The sequence below is a fragment of the Maniola hyperantus genome, chromosome 14 (genome assembly GCF_902806685.2).
Source record: "Maniola hyperantus chromosome 14, iAphHyp1.2, whole genome shotgun sequence".
NCBI classification, from domain to species: domain Eukaryota; kingdom Metazoa; phylum Arthropoda; class Insecta; order Lepidoptera; family Nymphalidae; genus Maniola; species Maniola hyperantus.
This window is the reverse complement of record NC_048549.1, coordinates 10,741,538-10,767,757: the sequence shown is the minus strand read 5'-3', so window position 1 is coordinate 10,767,757 and position 26,220 is coordinate 10,741,538. Positions and strand designations below refer to the sequence as shown.

General features: G+C 35.1%; 1 protein-coding gene across 2 annotated transcripts in view; it reads left to right on the top strand.

The window, feature by feature from the left end:
* The window catches only part of Ntan1 (N-terminal amidohydrolase 1), a 100,987-nt gene that overhangs the window by 51,751 nt on the left and 23,016 nt on the right, over window positions 1-26,220 (top strand). Inside the window, exons 1-2 of one of the 2 annotated variants that reach the window (XM_034975780.2) lie at window positions 1,972-2,141; window positions 16,357-16,412. The gene's annotated coding sequence lies outside the window, so the exon portion shown is untranslated. Of the gene's footprint in view, window positions 1-1,971; window positions 2,142-16,356; window positions 16,413-26,220 lie in introns of those variants that run through there. The other variant, XM_034975781.2, reaches the window with a different exon arrangement.

Genomic DNA, 26,220 nt, shown 5'->3' with positions numbered 1-26,220 from the left:
AAGTCTACCAATCCGCACATGGCCAGGGTGGTAGACTATGGCCAAAAACTCTTCTCACTCTGAGAAGAGATCCGTGCTCTGTAGTGAGTCAGCGATGGGTTGATCATGATGATAAGCAGTACCCTTACCCTTATTATAAATGCGAAAGTGTGTTTGTTTGTTGGTTTGTCCTTCAATCACGTCGCAACGGTGCAACGGATTGACGTGATTTTTTGCATGGGTAAAGATAAAGACCTGGAGAGTGACATACTATATATACTTTTTATCCCGGAAAATCAAAGAGTTCCCACGGGATTTTTAAAAAACCTAATTCCATGCGGACGAAGTCGCGGGCATCAGCTAGTGATGACTATAAATTTTAGAACATGTAGGACGTAGGTAACAAAAAACACAGTCTCTATCAACACAAAGCACCAAACAGCAATAAAAAGAAAGTTTGTGGGTGCAGTTAAAAGATAAGATACTATCAATAGCATAACTCAAGAAGCAAGTCTCGAGAGACAGCTCGGCCGGTTTTTGTCAATACTGTAAGTATTCACATAACGCATCAAGATAACACAGATGAAAGACGTTCACATGTTATAATTAGTCTGTCATTAAGATGGATATTTGGGGTTCCATTACGCAAAGCGTAAAACCATATCCATAGCTATGTCAGGTGAAACAGAACTTTGTTAATGCTTTTGAAATAATAGCACTTAAAAATTGCGGACCAGCAGGAATCGAACTCGCGTCTCCTGGGATCGCTCCCGGCGCTCTGACCACTAAGCTACGGCACGCTTGCTGCCGTAATTTTTAATAGGTTTTTTTTATTTTTTATTCAGGTACAAGTTAGCCCTTGACTGCAATCTCACCTGGTGGTAAGTGAAGATGCAATCTAAGATGATATCACGGCTTTGCCGGCAGGGTGGTAACTAGCCACGGCCGAAGCCTCCCACCAGACCAGACCAGAAATTTAGAAATTATAAAATTCCAAACCCCTGCCAGGAATCGAACCCGGGACCTCCCACTAATAAGACCACAGCGCTCACCACTGCGCCAGGGAGGTCGTCAATTTATAATTATTATTTTAAAATTATTTAGAAATTTCCTTGAAGTGTAGGTAAAACACTATAAAAATATTAAAATAATAACACTTGACTACGATCTTGTTTGTGATAATATAATTAAAAAATAAATTAAATTAAAAAATTAAAACTGCGTACCTACTTACGATTGCGAATCAGACTCGCGCAGTGCGCACCGAGGGTTCCGTATTATAAAAGTTGTATTTTTTCGACATTTTGCACAATAAATCAAAAACTATTATGCATAAAAATCTGTTTTAGAATGTACAAGTAAAGCCGTTTCATATGATACCCCACTTGGTATAGTTATCTAACTTTGAAAATACTAATAGGTATTTAAACTGTGATGTAACAACAAATTCACGGTTTTCGCATTTATTCCTTTACTTGTAAGTTTTACTATAAGATCTACCTACCATGCTACCTACCCTCCAAATTTCATGATTTTATGAAGTATCCTATAGGTTTTCTTGACAGACATGACGGACAGACGAACAGACAGACAGACAACAAAGTGATCCTATAAAAGTTCCTTTTTCCTTTTGAGGCAGCTGCGTTTCTTCCGGGGAGGATGCATAAAAGCATTTCCCAGCGAAAAAAAAAAAAAAGGTACGGAACCCTAAACAGTAAAACCCTTATGAACAAATAGCCGCAACTCACTCTCTATTATATCACAAGTCATCACCATAAATAAAGCCTCGGACATCGATATGAAATCGATATCACCATCGAACAAACAATTAACGCCTCATGAATGACAAAATTTCGCTCGCGCGTGACAGTGAGGCGTGTTCGAATGTAAAGTTGCGATACATCATCGTTTCTGATACACCTGCAATGCCCCGCCCACATCTCCTCTCATCCCGCTCCTCTGGTTTCCCCTGTCTTTCGCGTAACCATCATCAAGACACCATTTCATGTTTAGACGTCATAGCGAGCGGTTGTAGTTACCGCTAACCGTAAAAGTTCCGTGATTTTCAAGTTTGAACTGAGTGCTGTGTTGGACCTTGCGTGATTGTAATTTGTAATATCGTGTTTGTTTAGGGAAGATTTTTATTTCAACGTCAATTTATTGTAAGTTGAATGTTTCTTTAATTTATTTATTAGAATTTAAAGTTGCTTTACTACTTGTTATTATAATCGGAATCTAGTCTCGATGTAGAGTAACTTTTTGCATGATTATCTCGTCACTGAAGTCAGTGGTAAGTTTTAATATTGAAATGTCGAGATTTGTTAAATCATGATAATATATTTTGTTATGATTAATTATTAACGCCACACTATTGTCGAGTTTGTTTACAAACTTATCCTCAGGGTTATTAAGTAGTTTTAATGGAATTAAATCTTTTTATAAGTACAACTTGAAACCGTTGTTTTTTCTCTCGTATAATGTTATTATGGACTGCATTAAATGCTATAAAATAAATCACTATCATTCACTGTTTATTCCAATAATCAATCTTAACCTTTATCACTTCGGAGAAGATAACCAGTCTATTTATATATTAATGTCCGTCACTTACTTCGATACAAAGTACTCAATATGCTGAAGTAGGTATATTTTCTGTAATATACGTAAATTTGTCTCGTTCCTTTAATAATTACGAGTCAATCTCATTTATTCAGTTACTTTAGTACTTTATAATATTCTGATAGTTTTTTATTTGATAATGACATAATTACAAAAACTCAAAATAAATATTTGGATCGATTATAATCGATTGCATTTCAGTAGAATTAGGTGTTTCACTTTTCACATTGTTAATATCAGGATTAGATCTGAGTTTCTAGCAAACAATCGATCCGATTTTTTTATTGTTCACTAATTGGGCAATTTAGATTCTCTGAGAGTTTTCGTGACACTCTGGTATTTATAACGTATCCTATTTGATCTATAATAAAAACACTAATGATTTTGGGGTCAATATTGTGAATATACATTTATTATTTATTCCGTTGTGTAACACGGAATAAATAATAATCACCTATAACTAATTAGTTTTATTTTTCCTTAAACATAATTTGCCATATCAAATAATTTGGTCGCTGTCTATAAAATATATTTTGTCTCCTACTACCTACTAAACATCTTATGAGGATTAGAAACAGAATAGATGTTAGATGATTGTCTATAAAAGAAATATTTATGATCTTCAATTTATCTAAAGATCGTACCTACTACGTTCTTTGTTTTTATTTTTCAGTTATATCACTTGTTGCAGTATATTCAACATATTATTATTCCTTAACTTACATGCAATCTGTTGCTGAAAAGGAGGAGCTAATATAATAAACTGCCTACTCGCACATGCGCAAACTTCTTTTTGTTGTCAACAAAAAGTTGACTGTAATCATACAGTACCTACGGTTTATGAAGTTATGTAACAAAATCTAAACTTCGCGTGTGAATTTAAGCTACGTTCGTTGTCGTTATGGAAGGTAGAATATAATTTTGGTAAAAGTAACTTTAGCATTCCGGTATGATGCTGCCCATAAACCATAGTGCATCAACAGTAAAGCTAGTCTACATAAACCATATAAACAATATTATAAGTCCCGCAAATTGCTAATACGCGTGACCGCCATTTTAGCGACGTCAGCACTAGACTGAAGTATCGAGCTAATGGTATATTTTTATTTCGGCTGACGTCAAAATGACGTCATTTCGACGTTAATGAGACATGGTTACAGCGTAATAGCAATTTGCGGGACTTATACATGCAAAGTGCTTTGCTGATTTGGCTGTGCTAAAAGTCAAAAGGAAAAAAGAGGAAGAATAAAAACTATATTTGTATAATTATTATCTATCATAACATTTTAATGTTTAGCTAATAATATATTTATAATCACGTAAGTTATTTAACTTGTTATTAATTATTTACTTATCAATAAAAAACTTATTACCACAGAATAAAAAAAAACAATTGCGATACGACTTAATTATGCTAAGTTATCTTTACAAAGAGGAGTTAAGAAGATAGTTATAAACAAATTGTTAATAAAATAACTTGATAAGGACGCCACGCGTATAAACAATGATGCGTTGGTTTTTATTGGTTGGTTTTTTATCGGAGAGGATATTGTGAGTTTTTAAAATATAAACAATAGTTTTATTGTTATGAATAGGTTTTGTATCGACATCCTTGGCGCAGAGGTAAGCTTGTTTAAATTATACTATTTAAATTGATACGAACTTCATGATAATTGAAAAACAAATTATTTTTTCATGAAAAAACATAATTATTTTTTGTGATGTAACCACAAATTTACGGTTTTCGGATTTTTTTCCTTTACTTATGCTACAAGATCTACCTATCTGCCAAATTTCATGATTCTAGGTCAACAGGAAGTATAGGTTTTCTTAACAGACACGACAGACGGACATACAGACAGACAGGCTGTAAGGGTCCCTTTTTTCCTTTCAAGGTACGGAACCCTAAGACCCCTAAAAATGACAGGTGCAATGGTCGGCATACGATAATAAACAAGTTTAAATATAGCCTTTAACTACAGTAGTATCATGCAATAGTAGGTACATCATCGTATAGAGATGATGATTTTAACATTATGATGAAACACTGTAATTAAGATGCGATTAGCTAATATTAAAATGACGTATATTAGTTCTCGGTAATTTAGTATCTAAATAAGTTTCCCTGTTATTTTACCACTAGATGATGCCCGCGACTTCGTCCGCGTGGATTTATGTTTTTTAAATCCCGTGGGAACTCTTTAATTTTTCGGGATAAAAAGTAGCCTATGTCCTTCCCCGGGATATAAGCTATCTCTTTACTGAATTTTATCAAAATTTTAGACAGACAGACACACTTTCGCATTTATAATATTAGTATGGATAACAACATGACGTTATCATTCGTTAATATAGAGTCATTGTAAAAACATGTTGCACTTAGGAATGTCTGCTTCGTACGTTCTTGCCTCTATTGAGACATCGATGTCCCAAAAGATAGGTACCTACTCTGTACAATACGGCTCTTGAATACAACATTGTTTATATTTATTATAAACATTAACTTTTGCAATATTTGTATACATATCCGAAAAAGTAAGTCTTTTATGCATTACTAGCTTATGCTCGCGACTTCGTCCGCGTGCACTACAAAATTTCAAACCCCTATTTCACCCCCTTAGGAGTTGAATTTTCAAAAATCCTTTCTTAGCGGATGCCTACGTCATAATACCTATCTGCATGCCAAATTTCAGCCCGATCCGTCCAGTAGTTTGAGCTGTGCGTTGATAGATCAGTCAGTCAGTCATTCAGTCAGTCAGTCAGTCAGTCATTCAGTCAGTCAGTCAGTCAGTCAGTCAGTCACCTTTTCCTTTTATATATATAGAAGATAGAAGATTATGCAATGTATGACTTAGAGAAATTGCCTATGTATAGCAATTTTTATTTTGTCTTTATCTGTTTCGGAATTATTGCTTAAAGTTCTCTTTTTATATTATCTGAAATCTATTATAGTTTTATGAGTGATTAGTAGCATCAATTTATTAATAAGTAGAGCAAAGCGTAACTATTAAAACATAGGAATCAGGCGTTGGGGTCATAGCGCCTTGCTCAACACCTGCTTCGATAATTTTTTTTAGGTCGCTTTAACTTAGTTATCTCATTTTCCAAATGATCTCTCTCGCAAAATTCGTAACGATTTGCAGTTCTGTAATGAAATTATAAACAGTTTGGATGTTACGATATTTAAATCTGTAATTTTTTTTAATCAAATTAATATTTTAATTAGGATATCAATAAGAAATCATTACAAAAATATAGTTCTATGTAAGACAAGAACCTGCCAAGTATATTACTTACCTACACGTTAATTTGGCCTCAAAAGGTATTGTTACTGTCCAAGACGTTCATGTTTAGGAAATCACATTGTGTATGCAAATGCTGGCGTTGTTTGCATGTCTTCCAGTCCTTAAGCCTTCTAATAGCTTAGACGTGACTACATATGTTTAAATCTCAACCGTTAATCTCAAATTCACTTCAAACTTACTTAGTTTTAATATATTCCCAATACAACTTTTTCTTTTACACTTTCAATAGAATGAGAAAAGGGGTTATAACACGTTCATGCAAGCTAAATTTTTTGTTTATAAAATTTCTTTTATTTATTTATTTTCAACTTACAAAATTCACAACAAAATGGCTCCTGTTGCAATTTCACTTTTTGCTTCAGCTTTGCCTCATAAAAATTAAGTCAAAGGTCAATACATTAGTTAAGATCTTCAACAGCTTAATTAAAAAACTTTTTAAAGAGAATCTTGATTTTAATAAACATCTTACGTCTTATGTCAGTGGTTTAATTAATTCAAGAGGCCGGTGTAACCGACGGGAAGTCTTCAATTACAATTAATGCATCTCTTCCAATTCGCACTCGTATGGATATATGTTTTTGTGCGTGTATATATGACTAATATCCGGCCAAGACATCTGCTGCGAATGATCGCTTGATGTCATCCTTGATCATTGTATCTTTATTACGTTTATCATTTATTGTAACATGTTTGTCTCCTTATTGGTAGTATGTAACATAAATTTATGTACTTTGTAATGTTATTGGTCCATTACGATCAAAGAAGGTCTTTGGAAATACGCTGTTTGCATTTTATCTTAAGAATTAACAAAACTAAGTTCTAACTTTGCATTTATACTCCTTATTTGCACTTGTCATATTATGTTCTTTCTGTCTGTAAGTATCAAAAATCTTTGGTAATAAAAAAGTATCGGCTTAGGTAGGTGCTCGAATTGTTAAGTGCACTTGTTTTAAAAGTTTTCACTGCATAGATATTTATTTCTTAAACTATCAGAACTCTTACAAAATATCTAAAATATACTGTACCCATTATGAAAGAGAAAATAACAACTTAATTTTTGTGTAAAAACACATAAAAATTACTCACGGCAACTCAATTTGACTATAAAGTAGGTAACTGATATAAATAGAAAATATTGTTGAAGATCTGTATGAGATAAAATAGACTGTGTGTAGCATAAAAACTAGTTTTTATTAAACACACAAACCATGAACGAAACGGTTATGATCATTTATCAAGATTTAATTCGGAAATATTTGAAATTTTTTACGATAAGTTCTGCCTTATGATATTGATGATACTTTAGATGGTGGCGTAGAAAGGCGTTCAAACGGCAATTTGAATATACTGAATGGTAGCTCGTATGTTCAATATGGATTCTCCGTTATAATTACTTATTCCAATATATTGATTTAAAAGTCACGGCGCCGCGTTTAAAATTTATATCGTAACCGCTCATTGACTAGTCTATTTTATTCTGCCATTTATCTTCTGTTTGCGTTTGGATTATTTAAATGTTATTTTCTAAATGAACCGTTTATTATTGTAGCAGCGCTATATTATGTTTAACAGGGTTCATACATACTTTTATTTGATAACGCATTTTAGTAAAAACATTTTGTGTGAGAATTGGATTATTTAATTTCGGATTCTTTTTTTGGTTTATGAATTTTAGGTAGGTATGCCATTTCATATATTCGGTAATTTGATTTTTTAGATTTAATATTATCAGCTTTAGAGCCGGGTGTAAGATATTATGTATGATATGGAAAACACTCACGATAGTTTAAACGCTAAAATTATTAGCCTCGGCTTTCATTCAAGTTTTATAGCTTTAGTTTTTACGTTGAGGTATTCATGTAATGCAGTTTTATAAAACTGTATCTAATGTAATATAAATTATCTTTATTTTTAAGGCCGTTATAGTTTTGTTTCTTGATCGTATAGTTAGTTTTTTTGATAACTTACATCTATTTTGTATGCAATTGAGCCTTCACTCAACTTCTTACTTTGCTTAGAATTCTTAGAGCAAAATCTCTATCATATTGTTGTAAAATTTTACAGCAGCTTATGAATGGTTACTATTATAAAGGAATCTGATTTATCGGCTAGCTGAGTGACGTGTAGCTGTTTATGAGGTTGTTGGTTTGACGGGAGACGGACGGAGCCGGTTCCTTATTACTGTCGTTAGTTTCTGGATTTATTGGCCACGGAGTAACGGTCGCACCCTTATTGGCCCTTCAGTGGCTGACGTCTTCTGTAATATATTATGGCTGTGACATAGTTCGTGTTACATCAATTGCATCAAGACTCATTGCATCAATTACTGCAATCGCATTGTATCTTTGGATTTTGTTTGATAAGTCAAGGAGCACTCTAAACTTATCAATGTTGTTTCTTATAATCCTACTATGACTACTTCATCAAAGATAAGATGAATCATCTATCGATGATAGTTGCCTACTATCGATTTTAAAAACGAATTGGTTTTTTATTTTTGTGCAGTTGTGTGTTAATGGCTGTCATATATTTTAAAAGCGAAAAGTGAAAACTCATTATTTGCACAGCTGAAATCAAATACGAATATATCAATCGTCAATGTGAGCGTAATGTAATATATTTATCATATTCAGGACTTTGAATACGATAAATGCAGTCCCATTATTTATGTCATCGATGGAACGGTGATTTATATGTCGGCAATAGTTTTAATTTATTAGCTGCAACAAATACCTGCGCCAAGCGCCCCTACCTATCTATCTACCCACTTTCTAATGTCGCACAAGCTATTTTTCCCGTTAGAGCAATGCCTAACTAAAAGTGATCGAATAGCATGAGAAGAGCCGCCAAAGCCATATTATGCACATGTACTGCATTTTTCAATAGTAAAAGTGGGTGTGACATGGTGTGACGTAACAACCAAGAGTCGGGCATACTTCGAAGAAGGCTGAAGACATTAGCAGTATTCAGCGTTAAAGTGAACTTCGCTAATGTCTGTACCTATTAGGAGTTTTGTTTGTCTGTTTTAGTACTGAATTTTTTTATCCATGACAAGTTGCGGGCTAAATTGGATGGGTGGGGTATGCCAGTAAATTAAACCCATGTTCAGACGACAGTTTCTACGTTGTATCATACCGTTTTTGCCTTCCACCAAACCAGACCAGTGACAATTTAGAAGTGACATAAATTCCTAAAATGTTCCTGCAGGGAATCGAACTCGAGACCTCCCACTCTTAACATGATAGCGTCTACCACTGCGCTTCATGCGGCTCTGCGAATCTTCAGTCTTATGGAAAGTTCTAATAGATAGACTGATGTTGCAGATTTACGGAGACACGTATGGATTCTTATAGTCATTCATTAAATTAATGTCCTAATAGATAAATGTTGGAAATGAGCAAAAGCCAATATGTTACATTCATTTTCATCAGTGTTAACATTCTAACATACATACTATCCACATTAATTAAATGCGAAAGTGGCCGTCTATGTATTTATTGCCTTTTCAAGACTGAAATATTGATAAGACCTAATATTTAGATATCAGATTCAGGAGACAAATAAAAAAAACTAAGAGACCGGGGATAAAGTTTACTAAAGAGAGAATTTTTTTTTTAGAGACTTAACTGCAGATAGTAGATCAGTCTCTCTTGGGGTTAGCTGAAGCATAAGGCATCGATAGATTGGCTTAAAAAAAAGTGGTGTGACCTCTGCCCCGAACAGTGAATGCTACTGCCCCGTTACTGCCCCAACATAATAAACTGATCCTGTTGTATTGTAAGTAATACGTTTGTTAGAGAAGATAAAGTCAAAATGTTCTTTATAGTGTCATCCATTAGTGTCTTCGATTTTTGGCAGGGAAAAGGATAGAACACGCAAGTTAATACATGCAAAAGGCATTGCGTTCATGAAATCGGATACTGCTTCTCACTATATCAAAATCGGTCTCAGGCAAGAAAGATTTGAAAAAATCTTTCATTTTGTCACGATTACCAGTCACTCCTGATAAAAATTTGGGTTCCATTAATCCTATGAAATACCGCTATACATCAATGTTTTCGGATCGTAAATGATTATTATCTCAAGAGAAATTAGTGGTTGGATTGATTGCCTGTCATAAATTTGATGCGTCGGTGACGTAGGGGATGTTTAGGAAAGTTTTATTATCCTCTCTATATCCTTATCCTGAGTTACTGGCATTCTTTAGCCATCTGCTATATGATCATTCATTTCGTATGCATCCAAAATGCGGAACCAGGTCCCTTGTTAATAGTCATCGTGGTCTCACTCTCAACCGAAGATCTTCTACTACTGGATAATGGATATATGCCTCTTGTTGGAATTTCCTAGTATTGCCTTTTATTACTCGTGTGTCTAGCATTAGCAACTCGCTTGAGATTCTAACGTTGTGTTTTGCGTTGCGGGAACGTTCTTCCAGTACATTAAGATGCCACTATTCGATTCATCTGTTCACCAAGTGTGAGTGAGAAGAGTGTGTACTTCAATCTTCTCAATTCAGTTTCGTATCTTGTTGAGCTTATACTGATGACTCTAGCATTTCTAAACCATACCTCACTTCTGATTTAAACATTTAATTCGTAGCAATTTTTTTACCAAGCCTTTCGCTACTACTGAGTTGATCACTGGTATTGTTTAACTTATTGTATCCAAAGTACTTGTTACATTATTACCAATGAATGTGTACTAACTAGCGGTGGCGTTGTTATTTATGACGACCGATTCTATCGACCCGGACTTGTCAATCACTTTGTACATACTGACATAACCAAGATATACCAGCTAAATCTCGTAGAACTAACTAAACTGCAACCACTTTTAAGCCTTGAGGGATGGTGATAAGACGTTTAATTGTAGAGCAGTGATTTAGTGATGGTTCCAATGAGTTTCACCATAGAGCAGCATAGAGGGTGATTGCGGAAAACCTGCATCAATCATTTTATTACAATCGCAATGGTTGTGGTGGCTGAATCTATGGTATTCTTGTTGCAACAATGCATTGTAGCCATAGAGATAGTATACAAAGTTGGAGAGCGAGCACCAATCAATTAGTAGTGATAGTGATCGTGACATTGTAGCTGTCATTCTACCGCAATCGAGCTGCTGATCCATGTGTCAAAAAGCGTCCATAATCATAAGATTACAAAGACGTAAACCTGGAAATGTTAAATATTTTTCAGTGAATCTTTTTTACTCTTTTTGCATTGCCGTAAAAGTTGCGTAGTACAATACGATAAAAAAGCGCTATTATTCGCAGATCTAGCGTTAATTTACTGAATGACAGAAAGCATGACTGATGAACTTGCACACATGGAGTTAGGAAGTAATAATCCTTATAGGTAAGTACTAGTATCTTTCTTGCACACTATTTTTTATGGGACATTGCTGCTTTAGTAATATGACAACTCTCTGGTAGTTGCAAGTTAGCCACGGTCATCGATCATTCATAGCCGCGTAACGAACCTTTATTCGAGAATAGAAGACGCGCTCGCGACGGTTTTTACACCCTCCTGCGCTCTTATTGATGGATCACGAATTTGTATTAGCTTATCGTATTCAAATATGCATCTTGATCAACGTCTGTCTTTCATACAAAGGTTGAAAGATTTTCTACTCTCTAACTTACATATTGTGCCGTTCTATTTAAAGCACATGTTAATGTTTTCTTTTCAAAAATATTGTTGTTGGTATCTATAAATGAGCATTGTTGTTCGTCCTTTTCAAGAATATCATCTTGATGAACGTATACCTTGCAAACAAATGTTATCTACGCTCTAACTTACACATTGTGCCGTTCTTTTTAAAACACATGTTAATGTTTTCTATCCAAGATATGAGTATCTATAAATGATCAATTGTTGTTCATCCTTTTCAACCGTATCAACGGTAGGAATGGATCAATCAGATGTACTATACAATATTCATCTTGATGAAGTCTGTCTTTCATGCAAAGGTTAAAAAATTCTCTACTCTCTAACCAGTAGGTAGGTACCTATATTGTCTACCGTTTTATTTTTAGCACGTGTTAATGTTACCTATCCATAGATATTGGTACCTATAAATGGTCATTGTTGTTCATCCTTTTCAAGAGTATCAATGGTAGAAACTTGAAAGGCTCACATCGCTATCAGATCGGCATAATTGAATAGCTAATGTTCGAAGACTCCCCACGGTAAATACAGTGTGACGTGCTGCGGTCGGAAGAAATCACCCTAACGATCGTCAGATGCTATCTCAACATTGACATTTCAATACAACGTTGATCAATCGGTGGCTGATGCGCGATAGAGCATGGAGCATTTACCGAATAAGCGAAACATTGGGACAAATCTACTATATTTGGATTGAGACTTCTGACTTTGGAAGTGCTTTTGGAAACATAGTTTCCTAAACAGACCATTATCATAAGGGCTAGTTTGAATCGTCTGAAACGATAGACGTTCACAGTTCAACATAAGTCTCTTGAAAGAATCTTCACAGCACAAGATCTTTTGCCACTTGTGTCTAGCGACTCCCAGTAAATTGCTTAAGATCGTCCGTCCAACAAACGCTGCATGAGACTCCACCACATAAGTATATCTACTCGTGTGACTCCACCTTCTATCCGTTCTGTAACTTGCAATAATACTTTTGCAATATCTTTGTCAAAGTCATTTACAGTGTAAAATACATACAGTGTAAAAATAGGTGCCATTGTACATTATTTGACTGTCAATTGTTGAATTTGTAAGATATTTTAGATTTCCTACCGCATTTATATCTCTCTCGCTTTTCTTTTGCAAATAACCTTCCTTTGGGCTTCGCTGCAGTCGGGTAAAAAGAGCAACCACTTGCTGGTTCTCCTCAGAAGGAAGGGCATTCTGAACCAGTGTTTTGATTTGATTTTTCAAAGGTTTACGTGAATAAAAAGTTTCTAATCTTTTTAATTTATCACATTGAAAGCTTTTCTACAATCATGGATACCTATCTGCAATTCAAATTACTTCGTATAATATTGGTGTATCGGGTTTCAACATTCGAATATAAACCCATTACAGTGTAATTTGAAATCGGTGCTGCACTGTAAATAACTTTCGGCTGGATGCCCACCTGAGTAATCGCTTCTTTATACAACTACATAAATAAATTCTTTTGACGATTGAAAAACACCTGTAAAAATTTATTTCAATAAAAATCTATTCTATTTTATCTGATTTTAGCTTACCCTAGGAGTGAAGTGTAGGAGTAACCTAGTTTTATGTACTTTGACATACCTATCACTGAAATTGGTACACTGAAAACGTTATTCCAAAGTTAATCAAGCTCAACTTGAGTTGTTACCAAGAAAGATGCAGGGTCTCAGTTTTTGCGGGTGCACAATGGCCGTAGGCTTCCATCGATACGCTCGTGGGCGACTAGGAGGTGAACGGCGGCATTTCATAGTTGCTGCTAAGAAGCTTGAACTTTTACTTTAGACGTTTAGGACTATGAGATGCTAGACACTCAATAACGATGCACGTCTATCCGTACTAGACAATCTAATGGGAATCGATAGTGAGGTAAGGAACTCTAAAGTTAATCAAAACCTTACAAATATGGGTAAGAACAGATCGCATCAATCTTACATAATCACAGCTCGATAGAACGTGCTATTTTACAAAAACGGTTACAATACAACACTAGAAATTACTGTGATTTGGATGTGAACCTTCGATACTCAGGCATCGACACGCAATCGGTCTAAATTACTCAATAACGCGGGCGCTGTTAGTTCTTCTAAACATCGTGACTAAGAGTTAATAAACATAAAATACTAACATGTATTTCTTTCAATATCAACATAGATGAGAGATGCAGTAGTCTCTGAAAACAATAGTAAAAAAGGAGACCTAGGTGCTTTTGGAACCCTCGAAACCTTCGTATTAAGTTTGCGTAATTAATTATCACCACTACATTATTATCTTACAAATCCAACAATTGATTATCAAAAAATGTACAAATATAACCTATTTTGAATATATCAAAGCGTCATGTGGTGACAGAAGACAGATTTTTTGCGCAACGGATCAGCGTAAAGCGTGGAAATGCAGCCAGTATTCTTGGCACCATTTCACGCGGGCATGATTTGTATAGTAATTAGATAAGGCTAGCTTAAGGTTCTATTGTAATATTTTCTATTACAATTTTTTTTAAATAATTTATTTGATTTTTGTTTGAATGATAAAGTTTCAAATAATTGGTCTTTTTGAATAGTTAGGTATTTAATGCACTTGTGACTTAATTTCGCATTAGGTAAACAATATGCTGTCTAGACTCATTAATTTTTTTTATAGATTCGTTGCGTTCTTTATCTTTTTTTGTTCGTTTCTCGGAACCAAGATAACTTAATTATCGTGTTGGTTTTGTTTTTTCCGCATCGCACTTTCCTTGAAGTCCTTAAATTTTATAGTATTTTTTCCATACTTTTTTTACTCACCAAATTTTAAAGTCCTTTTAAATTTACTGCGCTGATAACATTGTGTGTTCTAATAAATTAAAGATAAGAAGTGTCATACTTATTCCACTTACGATTTCACTTATCCTTTTGATGATAAGGAATATGAGAAATTAGGACGTAGGTAACGTCCTCTTTTTATCGCCTTTAACTCTTTCGTAGAATTTAGTAGTCGTAACGTCGATAGTGCTTGTTATCAGTGATGACATATATGGATCCGAGACATGGTCGCTAACTATGGGCTTCATAAGGAAGCTCAGAGACACTCAGCGGGCGAAGAGGCGGCTCTATGGTTCGAAATTTTCTACGTGATCAAATCTAAAATGAAGAGATCCGTAGGAGAACCAGAGTAAGATATAACTAAACGGGAGGCGTTGGGGTCTCAAGGTGCTAGAATGGCGACCTCCGGGATCTGGAATGGATGGCCGGAAAGAACAGCGTTGGATGACCTCCACTAAGTGGACAGACGACATCAAACTAGTCGGAGGCAGCCGTCAGCCGCTAGATTCATCAGGTGGAATTCCTATAAAGGTTATCTATTCTTATAAAGGTCTGTATCGGTTGATAATAACGATGATGATGAACGTCGCTAGCATTATTATATAGATAAATAATATTCTTGGTATAAAATTATGCACTGGTGTTTCACTAACCTCTATCAGCTTTGTATGTGAAAATTAATTCCAAAGCTCGGCCATCGATCGTTTGCCTGCAGTGTGTAATTATCGTAGCACCGATTTTGTTCGCCCCGTAATGAAGATATCGTCGTCTTCTTTAATGCAATTATAAAATCTAGAGAAATAATTAGATACAGTCGGATTTTTCAATATTTCCACTTACAATAGTGCCTTAGAGCAAGTATAAGCTAGCTATAGAGCGCGAGCCAAAAAAGCGATGGGTACGATCCGTGGTACGATCTTCGTAATTCTCATTGCTGTTGCTGAATGCTTTGTCTTTGTCTATGCCAGTCAGGTCTACAAAGCCAGTATCTACTTAGTAGGTACCTGAATCATGGGATGGGCTTAATACCTCATGAGCAGTGTTAGCTTGCTTATACAACATGTTTGATAAATCATATAATGAGGTATGTAGTGCCAAATAGTCTTTCTTTGTCTCTACTACTTCATATACGTTCAAACGGTCCTTCGAAATCACAAAACTATTTTACAACTTACAACTCACATCAACAACAAACATTGACCTCTAAGCATCAGTCAGATATTTTATTTGCAATATATCGTAAACTTTTACAAAATTATAGGATTTTTTATATATTTTTTCGCGTTTTTTTGTGGTATCATATCATTAATCGTCAGTACTATCACCTGTCTTCGTTTTTGCCAGCGTTCTAGTTACAACCTGTATCTCCCACGAGTATCACGCTACGAGGCTCATTATTTTTTGGTAGATACATCGGTTATAACCTCAGTTAGCCGGCATGTTACAGAATTATAATCTAACACCTTGCATATTCTCTAAGCATAGCTCCCAGTCTAGGGCCGGTCTCGTATGTTTTTAACAACAGAATAAAAACCTCGTCAACCCGTGCCCCCATACCAACCTGTTCGCTCGGTTCTGCGGCCATTCACCGCGAGACAGCGGACGTGCATAAATAATCAAGCGATCACTTTTATCGTAATCCCAGCGATTCTTGATCTCTTATCGTCTAGCCGAGCCTTCGAGATGCTTTGACGTAACGTTGGGTTATTACGATACAGTTTTTTTTGTATTTTTTTTGTGTTTTTATTATACTACTTTTTTTACTAGAGTAGGTACGACTTCTATATTATCTTTGCTAATGTGTTATGGTGTTATCAGTTTAAGTTTATGATGAAAGAAAAACTAGCCAAGTGCGAGTCAGGCTCGTATCATATCTTGTCATTTATATCGATGGTTAGACATTAATTTTTTTATCAAAAGAATCTTCATCAATATTTTTATCACGTTATTTCCTTGTTCCAGATTATATATTTCCAATTTGCCCGGACGCGAATGTATAAGAACTACATATCATAAATGTAAGTATTTCACACATTTACCCGACTGCACCCGAAGGAGGGTAATGCTTTGATTAGTGCATACATTTTGAGAACGTACTCGCCATATTTGCTCTATTAAAGTCAAAGTCACCCGCGCTATCCCGCACCGGGCTAGCACGGCGTCTGTGCGTGTGTGCGAGGCGTCCCCTCCCCGATTGCCGTCTTGACCTGTCGCGTACCATAGGTCTATTGTCTGTAACATAAAATTTCGCAATAAATAATAATGAGACGCCTGTAAATACTAATAAATATTATTAAACCGTGCTTTGATTTTTATCTCATCTGATACGCTGGCTTATCTTGATAGCTCTATCACGCTCACTCAATGTCCTCTGCGGTGCATTGGAAAGGGACAGTCGCGCTTCCTGGTTCTTTAGGGTTCCTCGATAACGTAAGTCTTCAATTTCTTCAGAATTTGATGTACCTACTAAGTTTTAAAAATCGAAAAAAAAAAACAATACTGTGTAAAAATTTGGCTACTGGGTAATTGGAGTAAGTAATTGATATAAGTAATATACCTAATATCTTTACCATACAATTCAGCTATACAGTGCCATGTAAGAAAGCATTTAGACTTGGAGATATGGCTCCTTCTCTTTTCAAGGTTACTTATTCTGTATGCGTATATAAGAAAACTTATCAGTAAGAAAACAGACCACTCAGGAAATCTATTTATATCATAATTTTATTTTTTTAATAATGGTGTTTTACATTTCATTTATTTTATAATCAACTTATTTTAAAAATGGGAACTCTGATTTCCGGAACCAAAAGTCGCCTGTGCCCCTGGATGCACCTCTTTTCCAAATTACTTGCTTGAAATCGGTTAAACGGGTGGGCCGTGAAAAACAGACAGACAAACAGATAGACAGAAACACTTTCGCAGTTGTAATATTAGTGTCATCATCATCATCATCATCAACCGATAGAGGTCCACTGCTGGACATAGGTCTCTTGTAGGGACTTCAACACGCCACGGTCTTGCGTCGCCTGAATCCAGCGGCTCCCTGCGACTCATCTAATGTCGTCTGTCCACCTAGTGGGGGTCTTCCAACACTGCGTCTTCTGGTGCGAGGGCGCCATTCCAGCACCTTGGGACCCCAACGTCTATCGGTTTTACGAACTATGTGCCCTGCCCATTGCCACTTCGGCTTCGCAACCCGTTGAGCTATGTCGATTACTCTATCAAACTATATTAGTATGGAAATTATTAATAGAGACTAGCGATGAAAGCAGCCTAGAATTGATTCACCAACCCGCCTATCCCCGGCCTGCGACGCACATTGCATGTGCACGCGCACTTAGTAATTATTCACGCGTCGCGATCTTAGCAAGCGCTGTGATTTGTGGTTTCTGTAATAACATACAAGGAATAGCGAGTATAATAATATTATAATGGGGTATTATATTATTTATGATACGGTTGATTTTGTAATGAGGGCGTTCTGAAGAATATAATTATCATTGACTTATAGGTATACATATATTACTTTGTATGGACAGGGTAATTGAACTAACAAAATGGCACCGACTCATTGGTGCTTATGCACCAATCCAACCTCAGTGACGTCTGGATTTCAAACGGGTCGTTCATAAGTACCTATCTAAGAGGTGGCGCTGATTTATTTGGTTTCTAAACGGTGAAAAATTTTGTTCGCTTAGCCATAACTTGTCATTTATATCGATGATACTTACATAATTATCATTCATAGATAATAATATTTGAACATTATAGGTACTTATGTACCTACCTATAATGTTCAAATAATAATATGTAAGTCCTAATGGTTTTATCTCTAGTGCTGATATTTCTTATTATAAACTTTGACTGAACAATAAAACCGTGTTGTTATTTTTTTTATGATTTCAGATCTGTTTTCAATCGTCAGCTAAAGTTTATTGCTTTTGCATTTCTCATATTGACGTGTTGATTGCTAATCAGTGATCACTATTTCTATACTTACTTAAGTACCTACAATCTTTCACTAAAAATTGTTTACGCGCAGAGCATATCAAACTTTTGTTCAGGCTAAGGCCCAATTTCACCAAGAATTTAACCCCCGTTTAGTTAAACAATGGGGCCTATTCTCTTGTACACAATCTCTAAACTAAACTAAATTAACAGGTCTAAATCTAGTGTTATCCTTTTCCGCAAGCAACATTATGACAGGGATAGCAATAGATTTAGACGTGTCATTTTAGTTTAGTTTAGAGATTGTGTACAAGAGAATCAGTCCCATTGTGGCTAATTCCGTTGTACACAATCTCTAAATTAAACTAAAATGGCACGTCCTTCCCTTTCATAATGTTGCTTGCGGAAAAGGGATAGCACTAGATTTTCTACCTGGTTAATTTAATTTAGTTTAGAGATTGTGTACAAGAGAATCGGCCCCAATGGCACCGATTCCGTTGTCTTTCTCTAAACTAAATTTAGAGTATATGCATCCTTTTCTTTTTAACAATGCTAAAAAGGGACAGAACATGAACTTAACATTTAAAGCCACGTCGTAGGCGAGGAAAATGGTTATTATAACCTATTGGATTGTGTTTTGGTAGTATAACAATAACGCTAAGTTTTTTTTACTAGCGTTCTGGTTACACCCTGTATCTCTTCAATGCCATCCCTCCCAACAAATTGGCGCATACTGTATCATATTTACTTGGGAACACGTGACCTTATCCTTAATTAAAACCACCTATAAAATTTAATTAAATCCGTACATTACGAGCAATAAAATATTATTGAATACCATTTGAATGCTGTTAATATAATTATTAATCTTTCGTCATTATAAATTATTTACATAGTTATTAGTAGTCAGTCGTAAAATAACTAATTGCTACCTATAATGACGCTTCATGCATATAGTACACGACAGGCTGAAATGGCAATCGGGCCCCGCACACCCGCACAGCCTCCATGCTAACCCGCTGCTTTTTTAACATAAAAAAAAAATTTATGTAACAAAAATTAAAAAAAATTGCCGTAACGGCATTCACCTTCAGTACAGCAGCGTGACGTTCACTTTAAAAATAAATAAAAATCTGATTTTTTTTAAATTATTCTCTTTAATAATTAATTCTAGCTCCATAAACTACCGCTATACAAAAAATCGCTTCATTTTATTACTACAGTCCCAGACCCTATTCAATCCATTTAGACTTTGTCTCAATCTGTCCTAACTAAATGCCAACAATGTTCAGCTGAAAATAACGGGCGGGCAATCCCACGCGTGCACAAGACATGTAGATCTTGGTACTACGATTAATACAACCAAACTGATTTTATATTTTGAGCCTACGGGTAATGGAGTAAGGTTCAATTTTGAATGGATTTGGCCGGCAGTAGTTTTATCTTTTGGTAATTCTGCTACCTACGCGTAACGTGTGTAGTCTGTTCCTTGTGAGAGCTTAGACATAGTGTCGTCTGCTTATCATGTTGAATACAGTTTGTAAAATAAAATAAATAAAATAAAAATCTTTTTTATTCGTATAAACTTTTACAAGTACTTACGAATAGTCGGATGCATATACCACTGGTTCGGAATGCCTTTCCTACCGAGAAGAACCATCAAGAAACTCGGCGGTTGCTCTTTGTAGAAGTGACTAAGCTTGCAAATATGTTAAGGTTATGCTGTAATACCTATAAAGCTAAATGAAAGACCGTATTATTAGCACAAGTGACAATCAGATAGAGACAATTTGAAATTGTTCAATTAGTCCTTTATTAGTTACTCTACAAATTTCTTTGCCTTTACAAATTTTTGTTTCTCTACTTATCCTAACTGACCAAAATAACTTTGCATGTAAGTGCTTAGGTCACACCTATTTCTGCCTTCCTATTTGAAGAAAATAATTGTTACTAAACAAATAATTAGTATTTTCAATTTTCAAAGTAATATAATTATACCAAGTGGGGTATCATTATGAAAGGGCTTTACCTGTACATTCTAAGACAGATTTTTTATTTTTATGCATAATTGTTCTTGATTTATCGCACAAAAGGTCGAAAAAAATACCCGAGTACGGAACCCTCAGTGCGCAAATCTGACTTGGAATAGGCCAGTTTTTTTTTTTTTTTTTTAATTTATAGACTAGCATTGGCTGCAATCAGGGCCGCTGACAAGACATACAGAATATATAAATTGTCTTCAGGTCCAGAATACCCCACAAGTACTTACCTACAGCCTCGCAGTATAAAACACACAGCTAACAGATTCAAATAGAAACATGTTGTGTTGAATCGCCGACACCACGAGTCACGATCTTTAATTTTAATTTTAAACCATTTATGAGAATGGCACCCATAGAAATAACATACGTCTCAACTCCACGCTGAAATTCTATTTATGCGAATCAAATGCACGTCAGTCGCTATCACATCCCGTCACGGGATGCAATGTAATGGATTTTATGTGAAATTGATTTAGGAATCTCTATTTAGTTATGGCTTGCAAACACTCGCGAGTTTGACCGTTTTGTATGTAAGAAAGATTTTACAAAATGTCATAATGTGTTGTACTTACGGGTCTACATTTCCATTTGATAATTATGAACAGCAACCGCTGGGTTTCTTGGTGGTTCTTCTTCTCCTTTCTCTTGTCTAATTAGAGATCTCAATAAAAATACAATTTGAAATATAAAAAGTATTTGTTTCACATTGAATTAAAACGTGAAACATTCTTTAAGTTATTTTTTGGTCAGTGCTGCAATTTTTTTTTTTGGTTTGTAGAATGTACCAAGTCAAAACATATTATTGGTACCTGCTATTTACATAATAAATGTAGGTATAGTGTAGGTACTTAATTTATTTAATTCTGTTCAGTAGAACCTAAATGTGTAGTACAGTAAAAAACATAATTATTACCTATTGAGATTATCCAGATTCCCATTGTTATAGGAAAACGCGACTGCCTACTATATTATTTTTAGCCTGTTTATATTGAAAGTAGACAATTTACTATATTTAACAAGACCTACATATTTTATAATATTGACTAGTTCTTACAATAAGATTTAGGTAATATCAGTAATATACGAGTAGGTACTACTTTATTTTACTGTCCAGCTCCAGAAGATACAGTCCTTATTATATTATGTTTGTTAAATCATAATCGATTCCTATTTGAATTGAAACTTTCACTTTTAATATTATTTACGATTATATCTGTTTCAAGCAAGTTCTACGATATTAATGTGGCATGTTGCGTTTTCTTATTGAACTCTGTTTGATTACCCAACAGTCGGCTTCTTTATAGCATACTAGCGACCCGCCCCGGCTTCGCATGGGTGCAACGTAGATACTAATGTGGTGTCAGATAAATCTACTCGTGTGGTGTCAGTGAGGAGATTATTATAGGCGCCGCGTCACCGCCCGCCGCCTCCGTCTCGTTTTGTTGCGCGTTAGTTTTAATCAGGATTTTTTCCGACCTAATACACATTATTTCAATTTCCCTGGGGATCTCTAACTTTTTGAGAATGAAACTATACCTATAAACCTTCTTCTTGAATCACTCTACCTATTGGTGAAAACCGCATTAAAATCCGTTGCGTAGTTTAAAAGATCTACGCGTTCATACATACATACAGAAGCGGAAAGCGACTTTATTTTATACTATGTCGAGATAATGTTAATACTACTGAAAGTTCAATCGATCGAGATATTTAAAGATACGATTATTTTAAGGGTTCCGTACCTCAAAGAGGAAAAAAGAACCCTTATCAAGTCAAGTCAAGTCTGTCAAGAAACCTATAGGGTACTTCCCGTTGACCTAGAATCTTGAAATTTGGCAGGAAGGTAGGTCTTATACACAAACTACTAAGGTAGACAGACAACAGAGTAATCCTATAAGGGTTCCTTTATTCCTTTTGAGGTACGGAACCCTAAAAATCGTGTTTAGGAAATAAATATTATCATAATTGACTAAAATATGACCATCTAAAACCGTCTAAACATTTTAAAAGCGCCATATAATATCATTATGCAGTCGTTATTATTAATTTAATTCTAATTTGATTTCGATCACTGTCTTATTTGAATAATTTCTGTATTGGCATTTCCGATTATATTTATGCGTTCTCTAGAATATAATATGTTATAAAAGAATTCCAAAAAGTTTATCAAAATTATTTTATTGTATTATAGATTCAGTTGAGCGCGAATACTGCTTTAAAAGTTCTAGCATTCTAAACTTTATCTAAATATATAAAAAGAAAAGGTGACTTACTGACTGACTGATTCATCGACGCACAGCTCAAACTACTGGACGGATCAGGCTGAAATTTGGCATGCAGATAGCTATTATTGGGTAGGCATCCGCAAAGAAAGGATTTTGGAAAATTAAATTATTTTTTACTTTTTAGTGTTTGTAGTTTGGTACTGAAGTCTATTTTATTTTTATTTTTCAATACTAATGATTCTTGAAGCATGTAGCTAAATCATTTCAAGAGTATCATAATATGTTTCATACTAACACTAAGATGACTGTCTTGAAAGTACCTACTAATAAGGTAAAAGTCCTAACTCAAATAAGATCTGTAAAATAATTGAAATAGGGCAAATCTGGGGGTTGCTATAGAGTACAATACCATCCATTGGGATAGGGGGCAGTAAAGGGGGTGCTCCTGAAACTCTAAGTTAAAATTTCAGAGCTCGAAAATCATTTTTTTAAATAAAATTAATCACTTTAATCACAATTAGCATTTTTAGAATAAACTAAACAAACACAATACAAAATCGCAAAATACGATAGATACTGTCATAGGTTACCACCGTTAACACCAGTAATACTTTATTTTTAACTGGTTTTACGGCTCTGGGTTCTAATCTATAATACTCTTGCTGCTGCTGTACAGACCAGTAAAGTAAACTTTTTTTTTCTAAACGGCTTTAAAGCGAGTCTTCTGGCGTAGCCTGTTTTAAAAAACTTAAGGATTGGGTAGGTTAGGGGGGGGGGGTTTATCCCCTTCTAACCTAACCATTCCGAGTCGGAGTGCCCCAAGTCCCGAGCTCGCTTCGCTCGCTCTTGATGGTGGGAGCGGGGGGGAGGAAAGAGACCCCCCACCATAGTGATGGTCTCTTCTCGTCGACCGGGGCCCGTCGACGGAGCCCCGCTTCGCGGGGCTCCTTTTTTCTGGGTGGTAAAAAAAGAAATAACCCACGAAGGGGATGGCGGGGTCTTACAGACCCCGCCATCCCCTTCTAACCTAACCGTTCCGAGTCGGAGTGCCCCAAGTCCCGAGCTCGCTTCGCTCGCTCTTGATGGTGGGAGCGGGGGGGAGGAAAGAGACCCCCCACCATAGTAAGCGGTCTCTTCCGTCGGCCCGGTCGACATATAAAAGATTTAGTGAATTCTTAAAGTATTTATCAAATAGTTCATTTTATCAAACAATTCATTTTATCAAAAAAAAAAGTGCTATATGTTGTTTTACTAATTAACACGATTAAAGAAATCAATTGTTTGTCAAATGATATTTTATGAAATGACAATTTGTCTGGTAATTTGTTTTATCAAGTGAATTATTTGTAGAAACATAAGTTTTATAACGATCATAAAACGATTCATAATTTTGCCAAAATTTGTTTAGGAAATGAAACTTTGTCATTTGTTTTTTGTCAATTGGTTATTGGTCTTTGGTTCCCAGCAAGATTATTATAGATTAGAACCCAGAGCCGTAAAACCAGTTAAAAAAAAAGTATCTTGCTAAGTTTACTTTATTGGTCTTTGGTTCCCAGCAAGATTATTATAGATTAGAACCCAGAGCCGTAAAACCAGTTAAAAAAAAAAGTATCTTGCTAAGTTTACTTTATTGGTCTTTGGTTCCCAGCAAGATTATTATAGATTAGAACCCAGAGCCGTAAAACCAGTTAAAAAAAAAAGTATTATAGGTTTATGTTATGGTAATCTTTATATGTGTTCGTAGTTCATACTTTGCGGTTTTGTGTTTCTAAAAATGCTAGGGACCTAATTAATTTCATTTTATTTACATAAATCTGTATAAAATACGCGATTACGTGTCTTGAAATTAAGAAATTACGTAAAGATCAGTGCAAATTAATATCTTTCCAGTGAATATTAACGAAATCTATGTAGTAATCGTGTTTTCTATTTATAATGTTAATCATTTTAAAATTGTATAAATGTCTATAAATACGTGTCTCCGAAACTTTAAATTACAGATATGTAAAGTGCAAATGAACCTCTTTATACTGAATATTACCGCTATACCTATATAGTATAATATTCGTGAATAAATAGTGGTGAACCTTTCTATAGTGGAGCCCAAATCTGTTCGCCTCCAAATACTAAAAATTCCGTGTTTTTTTTTTGCAAACAGTACGAGTAATTGTGGTATCTCCAAGTTATGTTATAATCTTCTATACAGAACTTGAGCCTTTATCCTAAATTGCATCATCACTTTTCCTCTTATGATTGTGATCAAACATAAGTCCGTTGTATAATAAAACAAAAAGTCTTTATTTATCTGCGGTACAGTTGAAAAGTTAGCTTTCTTTAAAGTTTAAGTGCGTGTATTGAATTGTTAATTCAAAGTTGTGGACATACGAGTGGATTACGACAATCCTTGAACAGGCTTACATAACAACTGTCAATCAACATGTTTCAAGCACACAATACATTTCATGCAAAGTTTCTTAAAATGATCGCCCAACCCAACTTTTGTTAGACGTGCATCTTATAACGCTGACACATATTTTATCAGATTAAAGTGTGGCTGACATTGATGTTGGAAGCCCCTATGTAATGAAATGCTTTCGTCAAAACAATTTTTTTGATATTTCTTTTTGTGATGCCTTATCTTGAGTGATTACCGAAAAATGTATTTTTTAACTAGCCTTATTTAATTACTATACAAATCATGCCCGCGTGGAATGGTGCCAAGAATACTGGCTGCATTTCCGCGCTGGACAGCCTGGCTGATCCGCTGCGCAAAAAATGAGCGAGCCCTTCTGTCCCCAGATGAGGCTATTGATCGCGGTGAAATGTCTCGTAAATTTTTTTTGCACTAGGACTCCATGGCCCCAGGGTCTTCACGGCAAATGGAATCAAAATGTAACTCTCGATAAGAGAGGCATACTTGCGCCGCTTTTAATAAATAATTTAGTAGGTAATCGTAGTACTCTATTACGTCGTAATAATTCAGTATATTATGTATAATATTTCTTATGTTTAAATGCCTAATCTATGTTTTCTATTTTATTACTTCATACCTATTATATTTGTGACGCTACGCCTCCTCTAAAAACCGCAACATATTTGTTTTCCTTATATTTAATTACATGCATTTATAGACCTAGTTCTCATAAAAGCCAAAGATCTCATCTATAACTATATTTATCGCGGTTTCACTTGTAATTTGCATCTGGTTAGGTTCATTACGTATATCTTTAGGAACGTTGTTTATTGACCATTAGTAGTATCGTGTTATCAAATATAGCTTGAATCTTCGACTTTTAGTACAACTAGTTAGGTTACAAATGTTAGATTTTCATGTTAGTTAATTTTCACATTGTAGAGTTTACTTTTATATATATTTTGGATATTTACTTCATTTTCCACTTACATATAAATGTATATACCTACCTATTTCTTTTTTATCCATTGACAAATTTATCCGTTGACTGCGATCTCACCTGATGGGTAAGGATGTGTTGAATAAAATACGTAAGTGACTTAACTATAATAAGATGGAAGCGCATAAATCTAGAAGAGGCTTGTTCCTTAGCACTACCCTAGTTCCATGCCCCTAGGAATCTTTTTCCACGCGA